General features: G+C 45.5%; 1 long non-coding RNA gene across 1 annotated transcript; it reads right to left on the reverse strand.

Moving 5' to 3' along the window:
• Positions 1-3266: 3266 nt before the first annotated feature.
• Positions 3267-18345, reverse strand: LOC136792253 (uncharacterized). Its single transcript, XR_010835764.1, has 3 exons — positions 18033-18345; positions 16905-17050; positions 3267-3708 (listed from the first exon to the last, which is right to left on the reverse strand). It is a non-coding gene; the product is annotated as an uncharacterized lncRNA (long non-coding RNA).
• Positions 18346-19409: the final 1064 nt, after the last annotated feature.

Below are 19409 nucleotides of genomic sequence, written 5' to 3' on the forward strand. Positions count from 1 at the left end.
CTCAAACTCCTTGAGGACCTTTTTGGGTTACAGACTTTATAGATTTAGTAAGATGTTCCTAATAAGTAAGAAACTGACAGTGGTGACTGACTCCATGGCAAATTCATTGGTTGTCCTTAATTTGAGGTAAACATTATTTATGACTTTAGCAGTCTCTTAGATCCCTAAATAGATTCACATCCCTGGCTTCTTGGATTAAAATCCTCTGTGGGGGGCTTCCCTGGTGGCACAGTGGTTAAGAGTCCGCCTGCCAATGCAGGGGATACGGGTTCGAGCCCTGGTCTGCAAAGATCCCACATGCCGCGGAGCAACTAAGCCCGTGCGCCACAACTACTGAGCCTGTGCTCTAGAGCCTGCAAGCCACAACTACTGAGCCCATGTGCCACAACTACTGAAGCCTGTGCGCCTAGAGCCCGTGCTCTGCAACAAGAGAAGCCACTGCAATGAGAAGCCCCTGCTCACCGCAACTAGAGAAAGCCTGCATGCAGCAATGAAGACCCAACGCAGCCAAAAATAAATGAATTTAAAAAAAAAATCTCTTTGGGAGTCAAGTGTGGATGTTGATTGCAGGAAGATATTTATAAAAATAGGGGGTGGGGTGCCTACCTCTGGGGACTAATTCTCCATTTATCTTGTTTCCTGATGGGACTTCTCCAGAGTGGCTTAGCTAATAGCAACTCTCCCTCTGGGCCGGTGGGTAAAAGCCAGTGGATGGTTGCTGTCTCAGCTCAGTGGAAGACTTCAGAAGCAAGCTGAATTTGAATTGGGTTATGGGTAAGAATGGATTGGAGTTATCCTGAAGGAGTCGGAACTTTCTAAGTAGGCAGGGTCTCTAACTTAGGGTCTGTGGACCCCTGAGGTAGATGCATATTTCTGGGGAGACTAAAAAGGTTAAAAACCTCTTCTAAAGCTTATCTGTTGTTTCTGAAGTATATACGTATTATGCTTTGCTAGGATGGGAAGATAGGACTCTTAAGGGAAGAAAGGTGGATGTTGTGTCTTCGGGCGTATTAATAGGCCCAGACCATAAACTGGAGTCCCAAGCAGAACAGGTAGAGATGTCACTGTGAAGGGCAGGAGGCAGAGAAATAAACGAACGCCATGCAGTAGTACATGAGGGCAGCGCTGTCGGTTTGTATCACTGATCTGAGCTGTTCATGCTCCCTGTCCGCAAAGGCAAGATTGCAGAAGTCTTGAGGCTGAAACCCTAATCGAGGTGTGTGTGTTTCCTGGGGCTGCTGTAACAAAGTACCAGAAACCGGGGGTGCTTAAAACAGCAATTTGTTGCATCACAGTTCTGGAGTCTAGATGTCCAAGACCAAGTTATCAGCAGGGTTCCATCTGAAACGTCTCGGGAAGGGTCTGTCCTTGCGTCTGTCTAGTGGTGGCCAGCAGTCCTAGGCTTGTGGCAACGTAGCTCCAGTCTCTGCCTCCATATCTTCACGTAACCTTCTTCCCCGTGTGTGTCTGCCTTCACATGGCCTTCTTAAAAGGATGCGATAATTGGATTTAGGGCACATCCTAATCTGGTATGGATTAGGGTATGCCCTAAATCCAATGATCCATCCTGGGTTAGGGCACACCCTAATCCAGTATGACCTCATCTTGACTCCTTATCTCCACAAAGACCCTATTTCCAAATAAAGTCACATTCTGGGGTTCCACATAGACATGAAACCCCAAAAGCTGGGGGGACACCATTTAGCCCAGTACAAACCATCTTTCTGGACTGTTGTGTTTTGGGGGTTTAAGATTGTGTTGTGGAATATAGAGTTAATTACAAAGAAAGTGGAGAAAAGATAGGAGATAGATAGAAACAGGATGGGTAAAAGAGAAATTTACAGTGACATCCTCTTAAATGTAAATTGTTTTGTAGTCAGGGTCCCAAAGGGTCTCGTTTTAGAAGTGGAGAAGGAAGTCTCTGGTCTTTCTTCTAGTCCCATCTTAGTGTAATTCCTTAGTTCTGCTTTCCTGATTTAAGAAACTGAGGGCTTCAAAACAACCAACCAACCTCTCCCCCTCCCCCAATTGCAAACAATTCCCACACCTAACTTTTCTGACTTAAAGGGAGTATCTTGCAATAGTCGTTAGTAATGCTGGCCCAGAGAATATTCTCCCTTCTCATCTGAATCATAAAACCACTTTATACAGTATTCACTGTATCATGGCTTCATGATACTAGCTAGCGTGGTTTTACTTCCTCTGTACAGAGCTAAAGTGAGATGAAGAAAATACCTTATGAAGGGGGGTCTTAGGATCCCAGTGATGGAGTTTCAGCTGAGCAGGCTATTCTAGGCTTAAAAGCAGGCCCAGAATTACAGGCTGTCTGGAATTTAAGGGCACTCGGGATTCTAGTAGTTGCTCAGAGGGATCTAGACTCAACTAGATCTTGATTATTCTTAGTTCCTCAAAAATGTGAATATCCTAGAACTTGGCAGACTCTATAAAGACATCTGGCTTACAGCCAGAGTGGTTTCCAGGTAGCTTCCTACCTGCAGATATATCCAAAAATCCAAATCAAAGACTGTCTACCCCAGGTCCCTCAAAGCCCTGGGAAATGAGACCAGAAAGAACCACAGGCTGTGGTATTGGTTACAGAAAATGAAGGCGTCCAAGTTATCAAAAGCAGGTAACAAAATAACATCAAGCAAGTCTGCTCCAAAGACTTGAATGCAGAATTAGAGAGTATACAAGAAGTTTTAATCCATCTAGTTCTCAAGGTGAAATCTAGCCTCAGGGCTGATAATAAATCTGCGTGAGTCACTCCTCTTTAGCACGAATGACGAGCGACCCAGACCATGGCATTAGAGACTCAAGGGCTACCCACACCCACATTCTTTTTCATGCCTCACCTGTCCCAGGTATGCACTAAAAATAACTGCAGAAACTTGAACTCCGGGAAATCACACTGAACAGTCTCACCTAGAAGAAAGAGTTGATTTGTGCTCAGTGGAAGAGAGACGGGGAGAAATGGGATCATGTAGAGACTCCGTAATCTCTAGTTGGTGGGCCCTGATGTCCTCATATTCTTGAAGTTTTTATCTGTAGTCCACCCAATACCTTCCAAAACTGTAATTCTTCATTAACCTGTGGATGCCATCTAGGGACCAGAAGAAACTGGAGGGATGCGGAACACCGGGAAGTGCGGGGAAAGTGTTAGTCAAGAGACTTGTTCACACTGTAGCTCTGTGACCTCGTGAGAGTTACTGAACCTCGATTTATCTCACTCGTTCATACGGAAGTAAGAGCATCTCGCCAATCTGCCTCAGAGTCTTGAAGCTGGTTTTATTTATTTTTAAATTCTGTTCCCTCCCTCTCTCCCTTCCAGTGTCTGCTCTATCCCAGCCACTGTGCCAGGTACCAGGAAGACCATACTGAAGAGAAAAGTCAGACGCTGTCTTGGATGAACTCAGTCTTAGCGTGCTATTGTGGTCGTGCTTGCCCGGGGGGCAGGGCCCATGGCCTATTCGTGGGTGTGACTCTGACATCTTGCAGGGCCCAGCACACAGTGAAGGTTCAATATCTGTCCTTTTCTGAAACATGCTGTGTATTGGCATCTTCACACGTGTCTTTAGTTCCTTTCAGTCCTGAAAGGTGGATGTTATGGTTCCCATTGTAAGCTAAGGAGCCGGACCATCCAATCTGCTTCTCACCAGCTGTGAGGCCTTGGGCAGAGTATTCAACCTTTTCTTGTTTCAATCTCCTTATCTGAAGAAACACAGATAGACATAAACCTTGTGAGGTTTAAATGAACTGTACTGTGGCTGCTCTCATAATGATCAATAAGTGTCAGCCATGGTGATTGTCATTATTATTACTATTATTACAGAGGAAGAGTGGCTAAGTAGCTTGTCATACAGCGTGTAAGGGACCAAATTTGATTTCAAGCCTCTACTCTTTATGCTGAATACACTGTGTGTGTTAAGTGTGTGTGTATAATTTCATATTATTCATTCAGCAAGTGCTTATTGCATGAAGATTGAGCCATCATTCGTAATTTTTTTCCTTTGGAAAAATGTATTCCACATAACAAACAGGTATGACACAAATGAGCTTTCAGACTCTAGCCTATTCGATATTTGCAGATTGGAACGGCCAGTTGGGAGAATATGACATTTTCACTTCCACCAGTAGATGGCAGAAGGGAGAAAAGATACCCCTAAAGGGGCGGAGTTTTCACAGTGGCTGATTAGAAGGGCTCTTTGTCTACTGTTTGGCGCACAGTGACTAAGGGCCCGGGGGTCAGGGTGGGTATGAGAACTACCTCCAGGTACTTGAAGGTGTCAGCCTTCGAGAAGGTCGACCAGGTTGATCTAGAAGATGGGGACTGGGGATAGAAGTAAACTGAGGTGCCGATGTAGTGAGGAGGAGGAGTTGCATTCCACTATTATCTCTTTCTCACATTCCCTACTGTTCAGCCTGCAAGCAGCTTGGCCCTTCCCTCCTGGGATTTTAAGTCCCTTGTCCTCCGTTTATGCCCCCTCCAACTCCCACCGCAGTCTGTAACCTCAGAGTACTGTTATTCTCCCCACAACATCACTGCCTACTCCCACTACACGTTCGTGTTTCTGAGTGTAAATTTGCCGAGCCGTGAACCCCCCTTCTGCTGCACCTTCTCTTTTAGTGCATATCCACCTAGTAAGCTTTGTCCATAGCCCTCACTCCTGTCAGATAAGCCTGGTGCTGGTTAGCTGGAGAGCCACGTGTTCCTTCATTCTGTCCTAAAGGCATATCTTTCAGCTCCAAGTGATGGGGCATTGTCCCTCTGCTTCCAAAAGAGTGGTGGCAGCCTTCAGGTGTGGTGGTCAGAAATCACAGCGCTAATTCCACCGTCACTGATTTCTGTGCGGGCTCTTTCTTCACACATTCCTTTAGGGGGAGGAGTCCATGGTGACTCCTGCCCAATACCTGACCTCTTAGAAACTCTCCAACCCAAGCTGTTCCATCCCGTGCCGACTTCAAACCAACATCCTTATTGTGTTTTCTGGGTGGGTCAAAACAGTAGGGACCAGGAGAAGGTTTCTTATTTGACATATTTCTACTTGTATATCTGTAAAGGCTTGTTTGTTGCTCTTTACATAAGGATGTGGAGAGCCTCCTGTGCGCTAGGCATTTGCTAGGTGCTTGGCATATACTGTTTCATTTACTGGAGATAATGAGTCATTTCCTGAGGAAACAGAAAAGCTTGTTTGTGATATTTTAAAATCGCAACCTGGTCACTCCTTATTCTTTATCCTCCATGATTTCTTAAATTCATCCAAAGCTGTTCAGGAAATTAGCATGGTGAGCGGATGCTGACAAAATGAAATAGAGATTTGATCACATCATAGATCACCTGTGACTTCTGTGTCCATTTCGTTGATCTGGGTAGAATCCAAAGGGCTGAGGGTGAGTGGGGGAGTGGAAGAGATGCCTCTCTTCACCATAGTTTTTATATTTTCACAAAGTCTCTATAAAATTAATAACTTTGATGTTTGGACTCTGTCATAATATTCATGTGAAACCTCACCCCAAACCAGAATTTTAGGGTTGAGAGGACCTTGGTGATCGACCAGGTTGTTCATTTTTCCTTTGAGGATACTTAAAGGCAGTATGTGTATCTTTGTAAGTTTGTATATGTTTTACAGTGTGTAAGTTTGTGTTTGATTTATAATATGCTTACAAGGGTATAGCAATTTAAAGAGACACTATTCTTCAAAAAAGTTCTACTCACTGCTGAGGGCCTGGGTTTGACCCCCGTTTCGGGAACTAAGATCCCACCAGCCATGCAGCACAGCCAAGAAAAATAAAAATAAAAGCTCTGGGCTTCCCTGGTGGCGCAGTGGTTGAGAGTCCGCCTGCCGATGCAGGGGACGCGGGTTCGTGCCCCGGTCCAGGAAGATCCCACATACAGCAGAGTGGCTGGGCCCGTGAGCCGTGGCCGCTGCGCCTGCGCGTCCGGAGCCTGTGCTCCGCAACGGGAGAGGCCACGGCACTGAGAGGCCCGCGTACCGCAAAAAACAAAACAAAACAAAACAAAAAACACGTATGGAATTTTGTTCATAATACCTGCCTAAAGGGGAAAAAACGCTTGCTTTTCAGGATAATAGCTTAAGACTGAAGTCTGCTTTTTGAGAAACGTGGTGGAAGATGTTGAGGCACAAATATGTGTTTTCGACGGCCCTGGTTAGCCTCATTTTCCTAACAAATGCCAGTGCTGTCCCCAACCAGGTTCCAGGTGCTTTCTTGGGAGGAGTACGGGAAAGTCATATTTCATAGCTCACCTCTTTAACATCTTTGCCCAGGTGAACTCCAGTTAATGTGATCACCAAGGGCGGCCTGCAAGGAGGCCAGAAGCCCCAAAAGGACAAGGTTCAGGCCAGCAGTTTACATGGGAGAGAAGAGCCAACTCTGGGCTGATCACCTGGGTAGGCTGTGGGGAGGGAGAGGAAAGGAGAGAGTGTACCTCCTGAGACTGATAGCCTGACGTAGGCTGCGGAGTTTACGGTACCGGGCAGGAGTACCGTCATTTCCTGCCTCTTCTCCTCCACTCTGCAGACTCCCTGAGTGCACTTGAGAAGAATGTGTATGTTGATGTTGTTGGCTAGGGTGTTCTGTGTTTGTCTGCTAGAGCTAGTTGGATTATTTTGGTGCTGAAGTCCTCTATTTCCTTACTTCTGTCTCATTGTTCTATCCATTATTGTGAGTGGGGTATTGAAGTCTCCAACTATTATTGTAGAAGTTTTTCTCCCTTCAATTCTGCCAGTTTTTGCTTCATATATTTTGATGGTCTATCATTAGGTATGTGAATGTTTATAGTTGTTACATCATCTTGCTGTATTGAACATTGTATAATATATAACGCTTTTCTTTGTCTCTTGTAAACTTATTTGATTTAAAGTTGGAACTTCCCAAGTGGTCCAGTGGGTAAGACTCCACACTCCCAATGCAGTGGGACCGGGTTCAATCCCTGGTCGGGGAACTAGATCCCACATGCATGCTGCAACTAAGAGTTCACATGTCACAACTAAGAAGCCCACATGCCACAACTAAAGATCCCACATGCCGCAACGAAGATCCTGCGTGCCGCAACAAAGACCCAGCTCAGCCTAAATAAATAAATAAAGTCTATTTTGTCTGATATTAGTATAGCATCTCTGCTCTCTTTTGGTTACTATTTGCATAGAATATCTTTTCCATCCTTTTACTTTCAATCTGTTTGTGTCTCTGGAGCTGAAGTGTGTCTCTTGTAGACAGTGTATGATTGGATCATGTGTTTTTATCCATCCTGCCAATCTCTGTCATGTGATTGGAGGGTTTAACTCATTTACATTTAAAGTAATTACTGATAAGGAGGGACTTCTGTCATTTTGCTATTTGTTTTCTATATGCCTTATGGCTTTTTTTGGTCCCTCATTTCTGCATTGCTGTCTTCTTTTGTGTTTAGTTGATTTTTTGTAATGAAGTGTTTCCCTTTCCTTTTTCATTTCCTTTTAGCTGTCCTCTTTGTGGTTACCATGGGGATTACATTTAAAATCCTAAAGTTATAACACTCTGATTTGAATTTACGCCAGCTTAATTTCAATAACATACAAAAACTCTGCTTCTTTACGGTTCTGTCCCCAGTCATTTCTGCTGTTGGTGCCACAAAACTGGACTTTTATATATTGTGTGCCCCCAAACATGAGCTAATAATTCTTTTAAATGCATTTGTTTCTTAAGTTATGTAGAAAGCAAGATTTGGAGTTGCAAACCAAAGTTATAGTAATAATAGCTTTTACACAAATAATTCTTTTCTTTAAATGTATTAGTCTCTTAAATCATGTAGAAAACAAAAAGTACAGTTACAAAACATTGTTATAATAATACTAGCTTTTATAATTGCCCGTGTATTTACCTTTATTGAGGTCCTTATTTCTTCATATGGCTTCTAGCTACTATCTAGTGTCCTTTCATTTCACCTTGCAGGAATCTGTTGAGCATTTCTTGCAGGGCAGGTCTAGTGGCCACAATGTCCCTTAGCTTTTGTTTATCTGGGAATGTCTTAATTTCTCCCTCACTTTTGAAGGACAGTTGCCACTTAGGATTCATAGTTGACAGGTTTTCTGTTGTTTTCATTTTAGCATTTTGAGTATATCTATCAGCCCACTGGCTTCTGACCTCCAAGTTCCTGATGAGAACTATGCTGATAATCTTATTTTATTGAGGATCAATAATATTAATACTCTTATTGTATGTGATGATTCACTTCTCTCTTGCTGCTTTCAATATTCTCTCTTTGTCTATGCCTTTTGAAAGTTTGGTTATAATGTGTCTCAGTGAGGATCTCTTTGAGTTTATCTTACTTGGAGTTCATGAAGCTTCTTAGATGTTTATACTCATGTATTTCATCAAATTTGGGAAGTCTTTCAGCTGTTATTTCTTCAACTATTCTCTCTGCCCTCTTTTCTCTCTCTTCTCCTTCTGGGATTCCTCCTATGTGTTTGCAGGTCTTCTTGATGGTGACTCACAGGTACCTTAGGCTCTGTTTACTTTTCATCGATCTTTTTTCCTTCTTTTCCTCAGATTTGATAATTTCCATTGTCCTTTCTTCAAATTCACTCTTTCTTCTGCCTGCTCAAATCTGCCTTTGAATTCCTCTAGTGAATTTTTTCATTTCAGTTATTGAACTTTTCAGTTCTAGAATTTGTTTTTGGTTTCTTTTTAGGTTTTCTCTCTTTATTAATATTTTCCTGAGCCTGCACGTCTGGAGCCTATGCTCTGCAACAGGAGAGGCCACAGCAGTGAGAGGCCCGTGTACCGCAAAAAAAAAAATTCATCTCTGCCTTCAGCTCTCTGTCAATTCAACTTGGAGTGGCTTGGCTCATTTTCCCCTTCATCACCTGATTTTGGAAAAATAAAATGAGGATCTCTTCTGCAAGTTAGAAGCCAAAATAGGGTTTCTTTGGTGGCGCAGTGGTTAAGAATCCACCTGCCAGGGCTTCCTTGGTGGTGCAGTGGTTGAGAGTCCGCCTGCCGATGCAGGGGACGCAGGTTCGTGCCCCGGTCCGGGAAGATCCCACGTGCCGCGGAGCGGCTGGGCCCGTGAGCCATGGCCGCTGAGCCTGCGCGTCCGGAGCCTGTGCTCCACAACGGGAGAGGCCACAGCAGTGAGAGGCCCGCGTACCGCCAAAAAAAGAAAAAAAAAAAAAAAAAAAAAAAGAATCCACCTGCCAATGAAGGGGACACAGTTTCGGGCCCTGGTCCAGGAAGATCCCACATGCTGCGGAGCAATGAAGCCATTGCACTACAACTACTGAGCCTGCACTCTAGAGCCCACAAGCCACAACTTCTGAGCCTACACACCACAACTACTGAAGCCCACAAGCTCTAGAACCTGCGTGTTGCAACTACTGAGCCTGCGTGCTGCAACTACTGAAGCCCGCTCGCCTAGAGCCTATGCTCTGCAACAAGAGAAGGCAGTGCAGTGAGAAGCCTGTGCACCACAACGAAGACTAGCCCCTGCTCGCCATAACTAGAGAAAGCCAGCGTGCAGCAACGAAGACCAAATGCAGCCAAAAATAAATAAATTAAACTTTTAAAAATAAATAATTTTTTAAAAGGCAAAATAAATGCAGTGATGCCACATAGGTTTTCTAATTTAACTTTTATCAGATACTAAAATGCACAAAGTACTGTACAAAGCACAGCATTAAACCAAGTCACTAGCTACAGGGGGTGCAGTGGGATTACAGAGGCCAGGAAAACTCAGGAAAATGTATGGCACAGAAGTGTGTCTGACCTTATCCCAACGGTTGAGAGGTAAATGTGGAGAATAGCTACAGCTCCCTTCTACACTGTGGAAGTGTGGATTTCTTCTCTTTTTTTTTTTTTTTTTTTTTTGCCGTACGCGGACGCGCAGGCTCAGCGACCATGGCTCACGGGCCCAGCCGCTCCGCGGCACGTGGGATCTTCCCGGACTGGGGCACGAACCCACGTCCCCTGCACCGGCAGGAGGACTCTCAACCACTGCACCACCAGGGAAGCCTGGAGGTGTGGATTTCTGATGAGAGTCCCTTCTTTTCACCTCTTGCTTTTCAAATTAGGAAACAGCAAATGGAGAATTCAGGTGATTTGCCTTAAACCTCTAACTAGGTGGAGCAGAACACAACCAGGATTGACCTGGGCAGCACCCTGCTGCCTGTGGTGCAAGCCCGATGCAGGAGAGACTGTGAAGGAATAGGCAAGGCTAACGGAGTCCTGCACAGACCCAAGGTGGTGGCAGAAACCTCGAGTCCTCTATACTTCCATGACATGGCTGTGCTACGTGTGGGCTATAACACACCGGGTGTTTAAGCTCTCTGCACTGCTGTACCTTCCTTCTTGTATAATGGGGGTAGCAATAATGAGACCACCCTCGCAGAGTTATTGTGAGGATTAAAAGAATTAATTCATGTACTAATAGTAGACACTTAGTAAATATTAATGATGATGGTAATCATCATGATGATGATTTCTGTTTCTGGGTCCTGAGCAGTTTCTAAGTGCACCCTGGCATGGCACTTTGGACCACTCAGTGTTCATAATCAGAACCAAATTCCCTTCTCTGACCTCTTTTCACCTGCCCATATCATTCTTCCACTTTCCTATGCTGCCTCCATCATTCAAAATAAATGGGAGTGGCTATTCGGGGTCTGTTGTGTTTCCATACAAATTGTGAAATTTTTTGTTCTAGTTCTGTGAAAAATGCCATTGGTAGTTTGATAGGGATTGCATTGAATCTGTAGATGGCTTTGGGTAGTATAGTCATTTTCACAATGTTGATTCTTCCAAACCAAGAACATTGCAGTGAGGTGGATGGACCTAGAGTCTGTCATACAGAGTGAAGTAAGTCAGAAAGAGAAAAACAAATACCATATGCTAACACATATATACATGGTATCTAAAAAAAAAAAATGGTTCTGAAGAACCTAGGGACAGGACAGGAATATAGACGCAAACGTAGAGAATGGACTTGAGGACACGGGAGGGGGAAGGGTAAGCTGGGACAAAGTGAGAGAGTGGCATGGACATATATACACTACCAAATGTAAAATAGATAGCTAGTGGGAAGCAGCTGCATAGCACAGGGAGATCAACTCGGTGCTTTGTGACCACCTAGAGGGGTGGGATAGGGAGGGTGGGAGGGAGACGCAAGAGGGAGGAGAAATGGGGATAAATGTATATGTATAGTTGATTCACTTTATTATACAGCAGAAACTAACACACCATTGTAAGGCAATTATACTCCAATAAAGATGTTAAAAGAATAAAAAAATAAATGGGAGTAGATGCAGATCAGACTCTGAAAAACTAATCAATCAACAAATATTTAGGTCAGTAGCATGTCAGATGATGAGAGAGCTAATAGTTTTTACCTCTAAGGAGCTTTCAGTCTTAATTGGAGGGTTAAAATTAAGTATAGAATTAAAGGTTGATTCAAGAAAATTAAAATGGAGTGCTGGTTATATGGTATATAATTAAAGAATGGATCAATAAATAATATAATGCTTACAATGTAATAGTAAAATAACAACAGCTAATATTTCTGAGCCAGTGCTTTTATCAGATGCTTTTCTAAGTGCTTTATATGCATGATTTAATTTAATCTAATTTACACAAAAATTCTCAAAGGTAGCTACTATCAGTATCTTTCTTTTCAGAAGAGGAAGCTAAAGCTCGAACAAACACCTTGCTCAAGGTTGCACAGGGAAGGGGGCACAAAAACAACACAGAGTAGATGAGTCCAGAGGAGGCAGACAATGTCAGCCCAAGTAGATGTTTGTCACTAATTCTGATCTTTTCCCAGAGTTCTTTGCTAGGTGAAGCAATACTTGTCAACCCTCAAAAAAGACAAACAACCCACCCACCCATCTACCCTTCATTGTCTTTCCATTGCTCTTTGGAGAAAGAATAAATACAAAGCCACTTAGCATTGCCTACAAGGCTCTACATGGCCCCACTGACCTCTCCAGCAACTCTTTCACTTGTCCTTCCTCCCCCATGGGCCTTTTTTCAGTCCCAAAGCTCTTGCCTGCCACAGGGCCTTTGCACATGCTATTTTCTCTACCTGCTCTCTTCACCTATGCAACTTCTACTCATCCTTCAGATCCCAGCTCAGGCATACCTTTCTTCAGGAAAGTCTTGCTTGACAACACTGACTAGGTTAAATCCTCCTAGTATCGTTGCATGCTGCATCTCTTGGTAACTTGGTAACTAACACTTGTCACTTATTATATTTGCCTGGTATGTTTGATTGGTATCTATTTCTCTCACTACTTTATAAGCACAATGAGAGGTAAGACTGAATATGTTTTTGCCCATCATCATATTTTCAGCACCAAGTAACATGCCTAGCACATAATGGGCACTCAATGAATATTTGTGGAATGAGTTGAAGGATAAGTTAAGGAAGACTCCACAGTGGAGCTAGAACGTGGAGGGGCCTAATGATAGAAAAGAGTTGGAGAGGTGAGGGGAAGCATTCAAGGCAGAGGACAAGCAGCTCCCAAGAATACATACACTGAGAAAGCTCTGTGTCAAAATATAGCTAATATTTACTAAGTGCTTATTGTATGCCAAATCTTTTGCATGTATTATCTAATCAAATCCTTTTTTTGATAATCCTTGTGACAGAGACAGTTAATTGTACTCCAATATTTGTTCCATCCTTTCTTTCTTGGTAATAAATCCTCTAATTTTTAGCTGGACAAATAAAAACTACGTTTCCTTTTTTTCTGGCCACACCATACGGCATGCGGGATCTTAGTTCCCTGACCAGGAATCGAACCCGGACCCTTGGCAGTAAGAGCACTGAGTCCTAACCGCTGGTCTGCCAGGGAATTCCCTAAAGTACCCTTTAGAGTTCTCTTTACATCTTATGGTTATGCTCCTAGCTTAGCCTCATAATTCTTTATGTTACACTTTCCCTGTTAAATTACTGTGTAGTTTTTGCCTCCTGATTAGACCCAGACTGATATAGGTACATCCCTCTCTGACAGGAAGCTAAAATGCAGAGCCTTCTGTTTTACTAGAGAGGTTCTTTGTCTCCTGATATCTTGTTTGATCTCCCAGACTGGGATTCCTTTCATCCATGAATTGCAAATATTCAGTTATGATTTTGAGGGTATCTACATGCCTGGACCTCATTCACCTCCAGTTACTGGACAGTTATCTCAGCTAAATTGCCTTCACCAACTTATCTTACCTTTCAAAGGTTATTTACATATTTATGTAATGATTTGAAGATAAACTCTGTGTGGCAGTGAAAGTCCTCTCTAGCTAGTTAAGTCAAGCCACACTCTTCCTTCCTGAAAAAGATCATCCCTGGGGACTTTCCTGGCGGTCCAGTGGTTGACTCTGTGCTTCCAATGTAGGGGTTGAGGGTTTGACCCCTGGTTGGGGAACTAAGATCCCACATGCCATGTGGTGCAGCCCAAAAAAATAGATGAAGATGATCATCCCTGAGTCCATGGTACAAGTAATATGAAACAAGGTGTTGAATGCTGGAGAGTGGGTTCAATCAGAAGCAGCTATATAACCTATATCATAGGGTGGTTATGAGAAGTAGGTGAGAGAGTCTAGGTAAAATTCTCAGCCCAGATCTTGCACTTCATATTGTGAGTTCTCCTCCTTTATTCATTCATTCATTCACTCATTCATTCATTCACTCATTCATTCATTCAACTTATCCTTAGTAAGCAGCTACCATGTACTAGATGCTGTTATCAGCATGGAGAAACGAGGATGAACAAGATTCAGTTCTCGCCCTGAAACAGTGACCAGTCCGGTCTCCTGTTTAGTACGCACCAAAGTCTAAGGAATAATCCCCCTCTCCATGCTCTCCCAAAGATATGGGTTTTCCAGTAAATGGAATAGAATGCATGATTTAGTCATAAAATGTACAGCCTGGAGATAAGGTCGCATGTCTAGAGGGAATTTTCCACTGTGTTAGTTTGATGTGGACTTTGACAAGCCTGGATTATTGTTGGACCATATTCTTTTTCTGTAATTAACTTCAACTATGTTTAATCACATGTGCTATATATGTAATATAGTCACTCCAAAAGCAAGTACAGGGCCAGGATTCACAGACCTCCTGTTGACTCCAAAGCCCATGCTTTTATCACCCACACCGTTCTGCCTTCTTTTGTTGGTTTTCAGCCTGGTGGTGCTCAGGACTGGACAGCCATCCCCTTGTTCTTACCGCACCACTCAAACTCATCACATCCATCGTGTTGTACTTGCCTGTTTGCTTGACTTTGCCATTAGACTAAGACTTCCTTGAGGGTAGACACGATCTATTGTTCACCACTGTATCCCATCATTCCGGTTATCTATTACTGCTTAACAAAACCACCCCAAAGATTAGTGGCTTAACATAACAAATCACCCTTCAGTGGTTTGACTGGACTTGCTATGTGGCTCCCTCTTGAGGTCTTTCATACAGTTGTAGTCAGTTGGTGGCTGAGGACAGTGTCATCTGAAGGCTCAACCAAGCTGGACCTCCAAGACACTTGCTTTATCACCCTCTGGTGCATGGCCTTGGGTGGCTGGAACAGCTGAGGATTGGCTGGCTATCTCTCTATCTCCATGTGGCTACCTTGGCTTCCCCACAGCATGAGGTACTTCTTACATAGTGTCTGATTGATCTCAGAGTGAGTGATCCAGAAGATTTGGGTGGAAGCTGCCAGGCTTCTTACGACCTAGGCCCAGAAGTTAGCATCCCGTCTACCATATTCTGTTGTGAGTCACAGGGCCAGCTGAGATTAAATACGTGAGGGAACCACGTCAGGGCACGAGTGTCAGAAGACATCATTCGTGGGGGGGCCGTCTTTGGGGAGAGGGCAGTCCGGGGAGGGAAAGCTCAGAGGAGGAGATACATACATGGGGAATCTCAGACGAAGAGTAGGAGTTCGCCAAGTGGCGAAAGGCCGGGAAAGAAAAAGTTTGGGAAGAGAAGTCTGCCAGGTGGAAGGGACCCCGTGTACAAAGACTTGGAGATAAGAAGAGGGGACGAGGGCCCGGTAAGCATGGTGCACTCACGTTCTACCACTTACTTGCCGAGTGACTTTGGATAATTATTTAACCTTTCTGTATCCCAGTTTTCTCATCTGTGAAATGCAGATGATCACAGCATTATCCAATAGTGTTATAAAGATTAAATTAGTTCATGCATGAAGAGTTGTTTAGAACAATATCTGGTACATAGAAAACACTCAATACGTTGGTTATTGTTAGTATCATACAGGGGAATGTGGGAGGTTAAACACGGCTGGAACATAGGACTTCCCCTTCCAAAAGGGGAAGGGGGAGATAGGAGTCTGGAGTGATAAGCAGGGGCCAGCGCGTGGCTTTGTAAGTTGTGCAGAGGTGTGTGACTTTTATCCAAGAGTAAATGAAGAGATTTTAAGGAGGGGGGAGTTGATGAGATTTGGGATTTAGGAAGATCTCTATACTAAAGATCTCCAGAGTGGGAAAGACTAGGGGAGGAGAAAAACTAGAGGAAGAGATCAGTAGGAAACTGTGTGGTCCAGGAGAGGGACAAAGTGGCCTGGCCTAAGGTGATGGTTACAGGGCTGGAGAGAGGTGGCGCTGCTAGAGGTCACAGTGCTGGTTAGTGATACAGCAGGACCTGGAGCTGCTGACTAATTACACAGGAATTTCCTGCTAGGAAATTCACATTTTTCCCTTGTTTATTTAGGCACCAGTTTAATGTGTATCATTTGATGGAGACAGATAAGTAGCTACAAGTAAATGGGCAGAGATGGTTTAGCTGGGAGGTATGGGTCCCATTTCCATTGCTTACACCTGCAATTGCTAATAATAAATAGATTGCCTCAGGTGCCCCTGCCCTCAAGAGAGACTGAGCAAGGTGAGTGAATCTCTTTGAAGGAGAGGTTTTTTCCCAGCTGTATTGAAAGGGTCACACCCCATCTTTTTTTTTTTATTGCGGTACGCGGGCCTCTCACTGTTGTGGTCTCTCCCATTGCGGAGCACAGGCTCCAGACGTGCAGGCTCAGCGGCCACGGCTCACGGGCCCAGCCGCTCCGCGGCACGTGGGATCCTTCCCGGACCGGGGCACGAACCCGTGTCCACTGCATCGGCAGGCGGACTGTCAACCACTGCGCCACCAGGGAAGCCCCACACCCCCATCTTTCATAACTGCCTCATCTATTCTCCTTTGGGTCAGACTGGCAGTGTTTATTTGCTTTTTCTGGTTTATTTGGTGTGTAAAACACTAGGAAAGTCTGACTGGCTACTCTGGTGGGGCATCCTTGGCCTTTCAAGCTGTGATTCTCAAATATTCTTTGTAGACACAAGTTGGTTGTAGAGCCCACAGTTCTTAGAAGGTCTGAGAACAGCTGTAAACAGAGGATCCCGGTGGCAGCAAAGGGGACCTTGGGCAAAGAATGAGCCTCATGGGGTCTCATCCACTGAACTAGGGGACCCTGAAGGTCTAAGATTATGTTTTAAATAACCTCTGACAGGGACTTCCCTGGCGGTCCAGTGGTTAAGACTCCGCGCTTCCGCTGCAGGGGGCACGTGTTCAATCTCTGGCTGGGAAACTAAGATCCCTCATGCTGCGTGGTGTGGCAAAATAAAATAAAATAAAATGGCTAAGTGTCTATTTAAAAAATAAATAAGTAAAATGAATAAATAGCCTCTGACAGGAGCCACTCTAACCCCTTGCCCAAGAACACCCCGTGCTTGCTGCTGATTCCACATGGGACCTTGATCGATAGGGTCCTACACATCTTTTAAGGCACAGCTGAGGTCCCACGTCCGTGGGAGCCTCTCTTCGCTCTTTTAGCCCCTGTGGGTCACTGCCCCACACCTGTGTCCCCCCCAACATTTAAAGAACCCCAGAGGAAGTGTAGGCGCCATATAACTGCGCCCTTACTCACATGCTGTGTATGTTCTTCCCCTAACAGGATGCGACTCCGAGCATCTCCCAGCTTTACTGGAAGCCCTCCGAGGGTTGATGGTCTTCCCTCCACTGTGGCCACAACACGTCTCAGAGTTTTCAGGCAACCTCTGCTGAGGGACAGACCTAGAAGTTTGGAGGGTGTGTTAGCCCTAACTGACAGACTGGGAAGCTGAGGAGGAAAGGGTTAAGTCACCCGCCCAAGGTTGTGAAGGCTGGCATTTGTTCAGGAGCCAAGTGGGAACGGTCCCCGGTTAAACAGTTCCCTTACATTTGTTTTTCATCTTTCCGACAGCCCTAAGAGGGAGGTCCTATCAGCCACATTTTACCGCTGAGGAAACAGAAACGCACAGGTTTTCAAAAAGGCCCACGGCAGGGCTTCCCTGGGGGCGCAGTGGTTGAGAGTCCGCCTGCCGATGCAGGGGACGCGGGTTCGTGCCCCGGTCCGGGAAGATCCCACGTGCCGCGGAGAGGCTGGGCCCGTGAGCCATGGCCGCTGGGCCTGCGCGTCCGGAGCCTGTGCCCCGCAGCGGGAGAGGCCCCGGCAGTGAGAGGCCCGCGTAGCACAAAAAAAAAAAAAAAAGGGCCCACGGCACTCGTGTGCCAAACACACCAGAACTCAAACCCAGCTGGTCTGGCTCCCAGCTGCTTCCTGTGCCATCACTTCCTGCCTCGGAGCCCCTGTGTACCCACCTGTCCCCTCTACAGGTGAGACTGTGACCTTTCCTGAGGACAGCAGGACCTATGCCTTTGTTTTCATTTAAATCTTGGTGACGCCAGGGCGTAGCACAGAACGTGAGACCTAGTTGATGTTCAGCAAGAGACTGTTGAGTAAATGCTGAGCGAGAGCCAATGCGAAAGCGCACTCTGTCCGCCCGCTTCCGAGTCGGATCTCACGGGAGCCTCCACTCCCCTCCAGGTGGTGCCCTCGGACACCTCTTATTTCCTGGCTTCCTCTGAAGGCCCCGTGGGGGGAGGCTGGGACTGAGGTGCACAGGAAGCTCCCCTGGGGACGGCAGGAGCCTTCAGAGCTGCTGGGCTGGGCCTCCCTTCCGGGGTTAGAGGTCTAGTTTCAACCCACAGAAATGCTTGGAGAGTGACCACTCACCTCAGCGGTGGAGATGAAAAGCCCCGTCTCTGGTCAGGGCGACTTGGGGTTGGCCCTGGTTCTCCTCCTGGCCGGGTCTGTGGTCTCTGAGCCTTAGGAAGCCGCCATTTTGTCCCTGTAGGGTGGGGAGACACGTAACGCCTGCCTCTTGCGGTTGTGGTGAGGATTAAATGAGAAAAACGTGTGCGTGGGGGCTTGCCCGGCCGTGCAGCGTTTAGGACTCCACGTTCTCCCTGCCGAGGGCGTGGCTTCAGTGAAAACGTGTGCGTGGGCCTCCTCCCGGCATGCAGTGGGTGGCAGCCATGGTCGCGGGCTGTTTAAAGGCCGGAAACAGGAAGGAGAATGAGGACCGGTAACAACGATGTTGTTACTGGACTTCCCCGGTGGCCTAGTGATTAGGATTCGGAGCTTTCACTGCCACTGCCCGGGTTCAATCCCTGGTCAGGGAAGATCCCACAAGCTGTGTGGAGTGGCAAAAAAAATATATTTAAATTAATATCAAATAAATAAATAAAACAACGGACCTTAAAAAGCTGAAAAAAAAGGTGAATTAAAATATACAGGGCAAACCAAAAGAAAAGTTTAAAAAAACAAAACAACATGGGTCCCTGGGATACTTTGCCCATCACTTTTTTTTTTTTTTTTCTTAGCTGCACAGAGTGGCTGGTGGGATCTTAGTTCCTCCACTGGGGATTGAACCTGCGCCCTCAGCAGTGAAAGTGAGGAGCCCTAACCACTGGACAGCCAGGGAAGTCCCTGCCCATGACTCTCCACAGACTGCGTCTCAGTCCCCTGTGTTCCCTCTCAGAGGGCCCCCCCAGGAAACACTGTCAACAACGGGAATGTATTGTCCAGGCCTTTCCTTCTTCCCCCTTCAGCTCCTTGGTGCAGCTACCTGAGGTCAGGATGTCTGAGGAAGTGCTCTCAGGGGGGATGGGGGACAGCCGCACGGGGCAAAGGAAGGCTCCAGGCAAGGTGGGGCCCTGCCAGTCTGCCTGGGAGTGAGGGCTGAGGAGACTGGATAAACACACCAAGACTGTCAAACTGTCAAAAATTAAATACAACGAAAACATATTAAAAGCAGCAAGGGAAAAACAAAAAATAACATACAAAGGAATCCCCATAAGGTTATCAGCTGATTTTTTAGCGGAAACTCTGCAAGCCAGAAGGGAGTGGCAGGACATATTTAAAGTGATGAAAGGGAAAAACCTACAACCAAGATTACTCTACCCAGCAAGAATCTCATTCAGATTTGATGGAGAAATGGAAACCTTCACAGATAAGCAAAAGTTAAGAGAATTCAGCACCACCAAAACACCTTTACAACAAATGCTAAAGGAACTTCTCTAGGCAGGAAACACTAGAGAAGGAAAAGAC

This window comes from Kogia breviceps, chromosome 12, assembly GCF_026419965.1.
Source record: "Kogia breviceps isolate mKogBre1 chromosome 12, mKogBre1 haplotype 1, whole genome shotgun sequence".
Taxonomy (NCBI): Eukaryota; Metazoa; Chordata; class Mammalia; order Artiodactyla; family Physeteridae; genus Kogia; species Kogia breviceps.